Source organism: Equus caballus, chromosome 8 (assembly GCF_041296265.1).
Source record: "Equus caballus isolate H_3958 breed thoroughbred chromosome 8, TB-T2T, whole genome shotgun sequence".
Lineage (NCBI taxonomy): Eukaryota > Metazoa > Chordata > Mammalia > Perissodactyla > Equidae > Equus > Equus caballus.
Window position 1 is genome coordinate 91959019 of NC_091691.1, and position 10532 is coordinate 91969550.

The 10532-nt window shown below is 37.3% G+C and overlaps 1 long non-coding RNA gene across 1 annotated transcript; it reads left to right on the forward strand.

Annotated features, from left to right (window-relative positions):
- Positions 1-300: 300 nt before the first annotated feature.
- Positions 301-9455, forward strand: LOC138925436 (uncharacterized). Its single transcript, XR_011441602.1, has 2 exons — positions 301-605; positions 4944-9455. It is a non-coding gene; the product is annotated as an uncharacterized lncRNA (long non-coding RNA).
- The last annotated feature ends 1077 nt before the right edge of the window (positions 9456-10532 follow it).

Here is a 10532-nt window from a genome sequence, read left to right on the forward strand (position 1 = left end):
ATGGGTCCCTAAACTATTTTTGTTTGTTGTTATATGGACATAGGTGCCTAGCTGGGTATATACAAACTCATTTTATTTTTTTTATATTTCTTGAAATATTCTTTTAGAGTTCCAAATCTTTGAAATTCTAACTATATGGTGTCAAGTTGATTTTATTAAGAACCAATAAGTGCCAGGTACTATGCGTCTAGGAAGACAAGCCACAGAATTAACAGCTTGCTGTAATTTCTCTAACTTAATCTATAAGGCGCTTTGTCTGACGGTCATGATTCGATGCATACATTAACACTATTTTTCCACGTTTTCCTAGACACTGTCTGCTCCTCCAAGAACCAGATTTTTTTAAATTTCTGGTCAAAACTGGGGACTCATGGAATACAGTCACCTCAAATGTAAATCTTGGACTTTAGGGGGTATAAAAAGCACCTTCCGATGAGACAGCAGCTTCCCTGAGATTAATACATGTCATGCGTATAATGAATCATGTTCTTTGTGAGTATGAGAGGACACTGGAAGCTCTGCTTGGATATGTCTGACTGCTGCGATGTTTGCCAGTGCTTTCATCCTTCTACCGTGTTGAATTCTTTGCCTTTATTACAGCCTGTGTGAGTATACAGAAATAATTGTTACAACTAGTGTAATTGGCAGGATTATTGAAACAACTCTAGATTTAACTGAAATGCAGGGAAGGCTTTGTTTGGGAGGAAGAAAGAAAACAAAAGGGAGGATGAATCATCTCTAACGCCAGGTTGGCCCTTGAGTCGTTCTGATTTGAGGTTACCTAAGCATTATGATCAATAAAGGAAAATGTAATGTAGAAGTGATAAATGCAGTGTTAGGGGAAATAGCAAAATGGATAAAGAACAAGATACAAACCAATGGCAAATAATTAAAGAATTTGGTTCCTTGGCTACTTTTAGCTATATTAGTGAAAGTCAGATTGGAGATAGTTATCCAAAGTGATAGAATCTGCCTAATTGAGGCTAAATTATGACCCTAGTTAGGAATTAAAATGTTATTCTGATCGGAGATTGTAAAAGTATCAGGTCATAATAGATGTGACTGATTCCACCCCTCATTATTCAAAATCCTGTGAAGATAGATTCTGAACAGTTAACTCCTGAGACTAGGGGTTATTCTGTCAAGGAATTGACTGATTTTGTGGACAGATATAAACAGCTCCCAGAGCGCTTGTTACAATGTATTTTACGTATTTTCAACTGGGGCAAATTTCACTGGCTCTGCTCACTGCTGAAAGGAGAGGGAAGTTTGAGCTTACACAGGATTCTCAGCAGGTAACTGCATTCACCACCATCTGTGTATGATGGAAGACTCCCTTAGTCTTAGCCCCAATTTATTAATCTGTATTAAAGGAGTTAGAATAAAGTATAGGGAGAAGGAAAATTGCCTTGCTCTTCCTAAATATGTACATATCCTCAGAATATAAGGCACTTTGGATTGGTTATGTCAGTGATTCTCAAATGGAACTGACTTTGCTCCCTAGGGACATATGGCAAAATCTGGAGACTGATGTAAACACTATTTGAGTTGTTAAAAAAGTCTTTCAAATTAAAAAAGGAAGAAATGAATCAGAAAGATTAAACCCAGTGGAAATCTTCAGAAGGTTGATTGAAAATGAAATGAGAAAGGATGGCATCAATGATGTTGCTACTAACATGCTGATTGTCTGCTATCAGAAATTAGGTGCCAAAACAGTAAATCTCCTCCATCAGTTCTTCAGACTCCACAAGAGCCTTAATTGATCTGTTTGATATATAACAGCCTTGATGACAGTAAGAAATCCGAGAAAAATACAAATCAAAAATCTAGATTTTTTGAGGCAAAACCAGTGAAGATGGGTATAGGGTGATAAAGAGGGCTACCATTCTGAGTAGTGGGGTGTCAAGGTTTCTTGGTACAACTTCCGGGTAGGGGTCCAAGGCCATGTACATTAGTGTGGAAAAATGGCCCAGGTGTATAAAGAACCCTTATTGGCATTACTGGACATCAGAGCACAAGGTACGTTCCCTAAATGTGTAATGGTGTTCAAAGGTTAATGTGATGAAGTTTGAGAGTAATGATAATTTGACTGTGGAAGGCTTAAAGGGAAGGTATAGCTCAAAGTAGGGATTTGTGAAAGAAAGTTGTGCATGAGTTTTGTGGTACCTTTCACTGAACTCCTCATTGAAAGCATGCGACATCTGATTGGGGGTCTCTTCCCTTATACAAGTAACCAGGAAATGCATTATAATGCAAATCTGCTGTTTATATGCTTTTAGTTGGATATTTCTAATGGGAATCTTTGGAATTGCCAAAACCCACCCAATTAGACAATTTGAAACACTGTAGGTTACCTGGAGTGGGATGGGGAGGTTAAGGGTTTTCTACTGGTACTCAAGACATCTTCGAGCAGGCATACTAGAACTGAATATTTTACTTACTAGTCCAGCATCTCCTGTAAAAAAGAGTTGACAGATTTTAGAGATTAACAGTGGACTGCAGATGACCAAACATATTGGTGCTTCCAAAGATGTCAGCTATACTGGAAATGGTGCCAACAAGCCCAGCTATGTCACAGACTGAAGGACACTGGTATTCTGCTGGAATCTGTTTGGCTAAGGCTGTCTTTAGACTCCTACTTCAGAAGAAAGTCAAAGCAAATTTGCATTCATGTGGTGTGGCCAAGAATACATTTTTACTGTGCTCCCAAAAGATATTTATATTTCTCTGCTTGTTGTCATAACTTGGTAAAAAGAAAGCACTAGGATGATTTGATGATAAATTATGATATCTCAATCTTAAAATCAAGCCAAGACTGGTTTACCAAAGTGGAATAATCATATGACTATCTGGGGATGGTTGCTTAACCTGCTAAAATACAAGGTGTGGCACAGACAGTAAAATGCTTAGGAATAACCTGGGCATGGGTCACTAAGGGGACATTCCTCAAACAAAATAGTTACTTCTTTTAGCACCAAAATATTAAAAAGAGGTATAGACACTGATTGGGCTCTTTTGTTTTCGAAGAATGATATACCAAATTAGGGTTTCTACGCCCTCCATTTACAAAGTTACATGAAAGAATGTTGAATTTGAGTGGAGCTTTTTTATGAGTTGAATTCTGCCTCTACCCTCCCCCAAAATAAAATATATATGGGTCCTAACCCCCATTACTTCAGAGTGTGAGCTTATTTAAAAATAGAGTGATTGTAGATATAATTACTTAAGATGTGGCCATACTGAAGTAGAGTGGGCCCCTAATCCAATGTGACTGGTGTCCAGATAAAGGAACCCATTTTACTTATAAGATGGTCACGTGAAGACAGAGACACACAAGAAAGAACACCATGTGACAGCAGAGGCAGCGAGTGGAATTATGAAACTTCCATCCAAGGAATGTCACCAATTGCTGGCAAACCACGGAAGCTAGGAAGAGGAAAGCCAGGTTGCAGAGAGAGGATGGTCTTGCTGACACCTTAGTTTCCAACTTCCAGCCTCCAAAACTGTGAGACAAAACATTTATGTTGTTTCAAGTCATCCAGGCCGTGGTATTTTGTAACAGAAGGCCTATGAAACTAACGCAGGCCCCTGCCAACAACAGGCAACACTGGAGCTCCATTGCTCAGTTGACCTCTTCAGGTCCTCACAGTGGCAATGTGTGGATCATACTGTTGGATGTGTTAGCAATCTCCACCACATTGACTGAGCATGTGGCAAAAGTCCTTGACTGTCACACAGTCATAGCCACTGGCTTTTTGGACCAGGAAGTGACTTGGAACTGCTACTAAATATAATACTTTTTGAAAAACAGTAATTTTCCTGTTATTGGGCACTGATTCAAATCATTTCTACTATAGAAGAGTATAAATTTATTTTGAGTCTTAAAGTACTCATCATGACATAGATTATGTCTAAGCAACACTCTAACAGGGAGGGAAATACACAAATAAGTTGCCTCATCAAATATAGACGGTATATTTAATGGGGCTGGCCCCGTGGCCGAGTGGTTAAGTTCGCGCGCTCCGCTGCAGGCGGCCCAGTGTTTCATTGGTTCGAGTCCTGGGCGCGGACATGGCACTGCTCATCAGACCACGCTGAGGCAGTGTCCCACATGCCACAACTAGAAGAACCCACAACGAAGAATATACAATTATGTACCAGGGGGCTTTGGGGAGAAAAAAGGAAATAATAAAATCTTTAAAAAATATATATATATAGACGGTATATTTAAGAGTAGGAGTCATTGAAAAGGTAGTAGGTACCCATCACATAAATGAGCCAGTGGCTTTCATTCCTTTAGGCAATGTTTAGAACATCCTGAGGAGCTAATTCCATTGCCAAATGGGCATTCCCTTTGATCAATTGTTGCGGGATGCTTAAAATATAATCATATTTTACTTGTGATAGTTGACAGTTTGCTGGAAAACACTTGTTCTGGAAGCCTGCTGCATTATATCCAGCAGATGCTCACATTCTGACAAATTAAAAAAAAGGAAAGATAAATTCCCACAATGGGTAGAATTAATAGTGGTGCTCTTGCAGCATTAGAGGACATAAATTATAATAACAGGAATACTATAGTTTTGAATTATACTAATTATTTTTCAGTAGGCATTGGACTGGCCCTATGGTCTAGAAAATAGACCTAGAATGGTTAAAGGACAAAAGGCACATTTGTAGAAGATGCTATGGTGAGGAAACTGCTATGGACATAGAGGAAAAATTTAAGTAGGGCATACAAGGAGAAAAAGTCTCCTTCTGAGTGTAGAAGGATCTGATGGCAACAATTGGTGTCCTCATCTGCTCTTTGAAATAGCATTCTGGGTACATAAGATAAACACTCGGGGAGGAATGTAAGCAATGTACATGGACAGAAAAAATCACTTCCTCCTGTGTCTTTCGAAAGAAAGAAAATTGACTAAAATTATTCTGCTTCTCAACAGGAACATCAGACACTAAAATCCATCATGGGCCATACCATGAAGATCTGGACCAGTCCATGGTGTGGGCACGTGCATTACATTTGTCTGTTATCCACGGCTCTATGGGGATACCTATGGGTCTTACTGGAATAGGGACGCTTTCTGGATTTGGATTTGCATGCCCAGGAACAGAAGCAGACTTCTCTAACACTACAACACGTTTAAAAGAGAAAATGTTAATTTAATTTAGAATCCCTGTTTAAATATCATCAGATAAAGAAATACACTTTACTGCAGGTGCAGAGAAACGATAGGCTAAGAAGCATCCTGTACAAGGTATCACATACTTGCCACATACAAACTAGTGGACTGCTTGAAAGTTGGAAAGAGTTACTAAAACGAACTTGCAAAGTTGAGGGATCACAACTGTCTAAGGGGATGACAATGACAGCATGGATGGATGTTGAAAATTGATGAGCACAGAAGTAAGGGAGCATCGCTGTTGACTCTACTGTTGAGATACTGTCGGAAAAACAGCGAAAAGAGGGTGGGCGTTATCGTAGAACTTACATAAGCTTCTTCCCAACTTGTATAAATATTTCATTTTCTCTGGCTGATCCTACTGCAGTTCTGGGACCTGGCTGCATTTACGTGTTCCAGAGAAGGGACTGATTTCTGATAGGACACCATGACAATAACTTTAAAAATAACTGCCGAAATGCTTAACTGAAGTTTGAAATGGTTGTTTTTACTCCTCAACTCTACATTGATATAACACTTACAGCTTTTTCCCTGCCTAGTGGAGGAGATCATGTTATAGACTTGTGATAATCTAAATCTACTCCATGTGACTGGTAAGGGACAAAGATGGAAGGATCAGCAAGAATCCTATGAATGAGAGTTATATGGGGTGGGCCCCTTGGCTGAACCAGAGTCTTCGGGTAAAAGTTAATGATAAATGGAAAAATGAGAAGTAATTGCAGAAAAGAAGAGGGGTAAGGCAAACAAAAAAGTTGATGCGAAAAGTAAAAATGACCATTACTTTGGTATCTCCCAAAAGGTTGAGAGTTATATCCACAGATGCCTGGGGGTGAAACAGCTTACCTACTGAAGTCTATATTTGCAGCAGAAGGCTTAAGATGGGTTCCAGTGAAATTAAAACTTGTTCAGTGTGAATTTATTTGTGGAACACACTTTGACAATGCTAACAATACCTTGTGGATGGAAGTAGCAATCATTGGATTGGTATTCACAATTGCTCCTCTTCTTAGAGGCTCCATTTATTATACAGAATCCCTGTGCACAAGTAACATACAGAAACTCTTGCCTCCAGAATGAATAAAAAATACTTCATTCAATAACAGAACTACTAACAAATGTGTACCTATTAATCTCATTGATAATTTGTAAGGAATCTATCAGAAGTACAAGGAATGTGGCTTCTGATATAGCATATTGGCTTGAAGTATTGACTCAACAAATAATGACAAAGAACATGGAGCGGTTTGCCTTGCAAATGTTTAATGGATGAATTGCAACATTACTTAAAATATACTGTATCCAATCTTCCTACCAATCTGGAAAAATAAGGATGTTTAATCTCACTTTAGAAGGAATAGAATTGATATGTCCATAGATTTAATAGCTTGTCAAAAATAGCCAGTGAAAGAAATATAATCAAAACCCGAATTTACCTGAATGAAATATGTGTCTGTATGTGTGTGTTAGCACTGTGTCATTCAAATTTTTGAATAGGCAAGATAACCCTGGAACAAAGAATAACATTTTCCCTTGATTTACTGACCACATTTATTTTCACCTGTTTTTAACATTTATTTTCAGGATTAATATAGTTTGTTTATCTCTGGGCATGCCAAACAACCACTTTTTAGCAAAACAGTAAATTAATCACTAAAGTTTATTTTCTTATTTTTTTCTTTCCCAATAGCCATAGTTTTACTATTCCTTCAGAATCTCCTAAATTTTCTGGAGCCATCGAAACATTTGCTATGGTTTTGGATTAACTTCAGTATCCTTGTAAAGAGAACTTAATTAATTAAAGTATTTATAGGCAAATATTAATACCAACCATGTGTAACAAGATAGAGAAAGAATAGAAATTTTGTTCTTCCAACAGTGGTAGTGTGGCTTGGCAGACTCTTATATAATTGTGAAGTTCTTTCCCTTTCTCTTATGTCCTTTGCCAAGCACTCTTGCTTCAGGAGAGTAGCCTCATCTCTTTCTTTCTGAACTCTGGGGATTTTCCTGTTTTATTACAATTTCCTGGAGTTCAAAGAGGTTAATAAATTTCCTAATATGACAAAAAATTTAAACCAATGTTTCAATGTGGGGGAGGGTATGGATAGTGACCAGTTGGATATTCTCAATGGAAAAATGCATATAGAAACACACACACACACACTGTGTCTACAGTTTCAGAGGATTCATGAACTACCTAAGAATCAGTACTAACACTCAGATTTGGAATTGTGTTTTATGCAAGAGCCAACAGATGTGTCTGCCTCCAGAGCTCAAGCTTTGAAAACATATTACAGGGAAGTGGAGAACAACCTTTCTCTAAAAATGTGTAATTGCTATTCTCTAATACCACATGTTTAATTAAGTAAGATGAATTTGCTCGCTCGCTATCTGGTAAGTGAGAACATTGCCTATTTGTATCAACTTGTTACCATTAAGAATACTGTGGCCTGTTTGTATATGTCACTGGATATAGCTTATATACAGTATACAGCTTAAGACAATTTTATGAATGAGACCTTATTCTCAAAAACTCAACCTTTAAAAAAACTAATAGCCCATAAAAGTTTAAATTGTTTTCTGTTATTCACTTCAGTTCATAAAAGTTCACTTAGTTAGATCATGAATCAACTGAAATTCAACTTTTAGACCATGCTGATTGTGGATGTTGGGAAATGTGTCTGCTCCTTGCCATGGTTTTTGTAACTAAACAGTTACAGCCATGAGATGGCTCATGCTTCAGCAATTTTTTACGATGATATGCTGTCTGGGACCAAACCACTATGTTGTAAATAACTAGGCCAGAAGACGATATGCTACAGAGTTCTGAGTGCAAAAGTCAGGAATACGTGGATAGTATTTTGTCCATACAAAAATATGGACAGAGAACCCATGTTCCATCTCTACTGGGAAACTGAATAGAAACACTGAACAAGCGCCCCAAGAGGAACAAAATGAAACATCTGCTGTGACAGACACAGCTGGTTACCACAGAAGATCTGCTCTCCTCATTTCTAGTAATAGGACTCTGATTTTACTGGGCAAGAACGAACCAGCTAAACATTGAATTACCATGACTCAGCAATGCCACGCCTGGATATATACCCATAAGAATTGAAAACATATGTTCAAACAAAGACTTGTACATGAAGGCTAGCAGCAGCGCTATTCACAGTAACCAAAAGGTGGAAATAACCCAAATATCCATCGACAGATGAATGGATAAACAAGATGAATGGGTAAACAAAATGTGTTACATACGTGCAATTCAATATTATCCACCCATATAAAGGAGTGAAATACTGCTACATAGATGAACCTCGAAAACATTATGCCAACAAAAGAAGCCATAAATAAAAGGTGGCATACTATGTGATTCTATTTATCCAAAAAATCCAGGATTGGTAAATCTACAGAGATGGAAAGCAGATTAGTGGTTGACTGTCTGGTGTGGAAGGAGGGATAGGAGGAAACTAGTTAATGGGTGTGGTGATGAAAATGTTCTGGAACTACAAGGAGGTGATGATTGCACAACATTGTGAATGTACTAAATGCCACTGAGTTGCACACTTTACAAAGTTTATTTTATGCTTGTGAACTTTATCTCAATTTTAAAAAAGCTCTCTTGGGGCCTGGTCCCATGGTTGAGTGGTTAAAGTTCCCTATGCTCCACTTCGGCAGCCTGGGTTCACAGGTTCGAATCCCAGGAATGGACATACTCCACTCATTAGCCATGCTGTGGACGTGTCCCGCATACAAAATTGAGGAAGATTGGCACAGATGATAGCTCAAGGCTAATCTTCCTCAAGAAAAAGAAAAAGAAGGTGGATTGGCAATGGATGTTAGCTCGGGACGAATCTTCCTCAGCAAAAACAACAACAACAATAACAAAAACACTCTTGAAAATAAAGCTTGTCCTAAGAGTCAGGGCAAAAAAAAAGAAAAAAAGACTGACGCAACTAAAATATCACATCTTTAGTTTTCTTGTAACTGTGTGTGGTCACATGATTAAGTTCTAGACGTTAAAATGTCAGTAGAAATGTTATGAAAGATTCCAGAGAAGACGTTTAAAGGAACATAGCTCTGTAGTTAGTGTACTCTTTTTGTTTTTTACATAGTTTCTTCTCCTTACCTGCAAAATAGTTGTAATGGCTGGAGCACCAGCAACTGTGTTGGAATATGAGGTAACCTTGAGTTGAGAAGCCATATGGGAGCCTGTGTTCCATATGACCCAGGCAATGAGAAAGAAATAAATCACTATTTGGTTTAAGCCAATCTTCATCTTTTTTTCTTTTCCTCTTATATGCAGAATGACACAACACTAATAAAATATCTGCTTCCTGTGACATTAAAGTTTTGCCATCTGAAGGTGTAGCTGGAATGGACTCCTTTTATAAAGGTAGACATCTCTGAGTTCCCATTTAAGGGTACGTTCAAGCAGCTGTTAGTGAAGGGACTATTAGCTGCATGACAAAAGGAAATCTGGGTGCCTTTTAAAAGAACTGTGGAAAGTGATAATCAGAGATGCCACTAAATAATAATGCTTAAGTCACAGGTGTTAGTATGTGTTTTTGGAAGTACAGTTCCTTGCAGAATGCATTGTTTGGTACTTTACTATAAACTTTCCAGAGTATGTTGAAATTAAATAGGAACAAGTACACTTTCATTTTAATGTCATGTGGTGACAAGGTTTAATTTTAAATATAATAAGAATTTAAAACAATGTATTGTTAAAATTCTAGGGAAAAAAATGACAATAGTGGGAAAGCAAGCAGATCAAATTATTTATAGTGATGAGAAAACAGTTTCAATTTGCCTACTTTATCTAGATTAAATGACCGATACCCTTTGGCAAGAACAGGACTTTTCATATAGTTTGGTATGGGAGAATTACAGTGCTGGATGGTATTGTTATTTTTCTTTTAATATTAATCTATATTGGTAAAGGAATATGGATAAAAAGAGAAATAAGAAAAAAATATAGGCTAGACTCTAAATTGGCTCTTTTTAAAAAAGGATAATTAAACTTTTTGAAAAGCACTTGTTAAAATTTGATTTACTTCGGATATAGAGGAACATTTTTAAAACAAATATTTAATACACATATCATATGTGATATGATATATTTGATTTATCATGATATATTCAAGGCTTTGATAGTTACTATTTTTGTGTTTTAATGTAAATTTAAAGTTAAAAGTAATTGAATTTAGAGAACTGAACTCCCAAACTGAGATTCGTTCGGAGAAATTTTAGAATGGAAAACACGAAAGGAATAGAAGCAAATAATTGCCAACACTAATAAGACATATATGATGTACAAGGCATCGCTCTGAGGCTGAGAGATTGTTT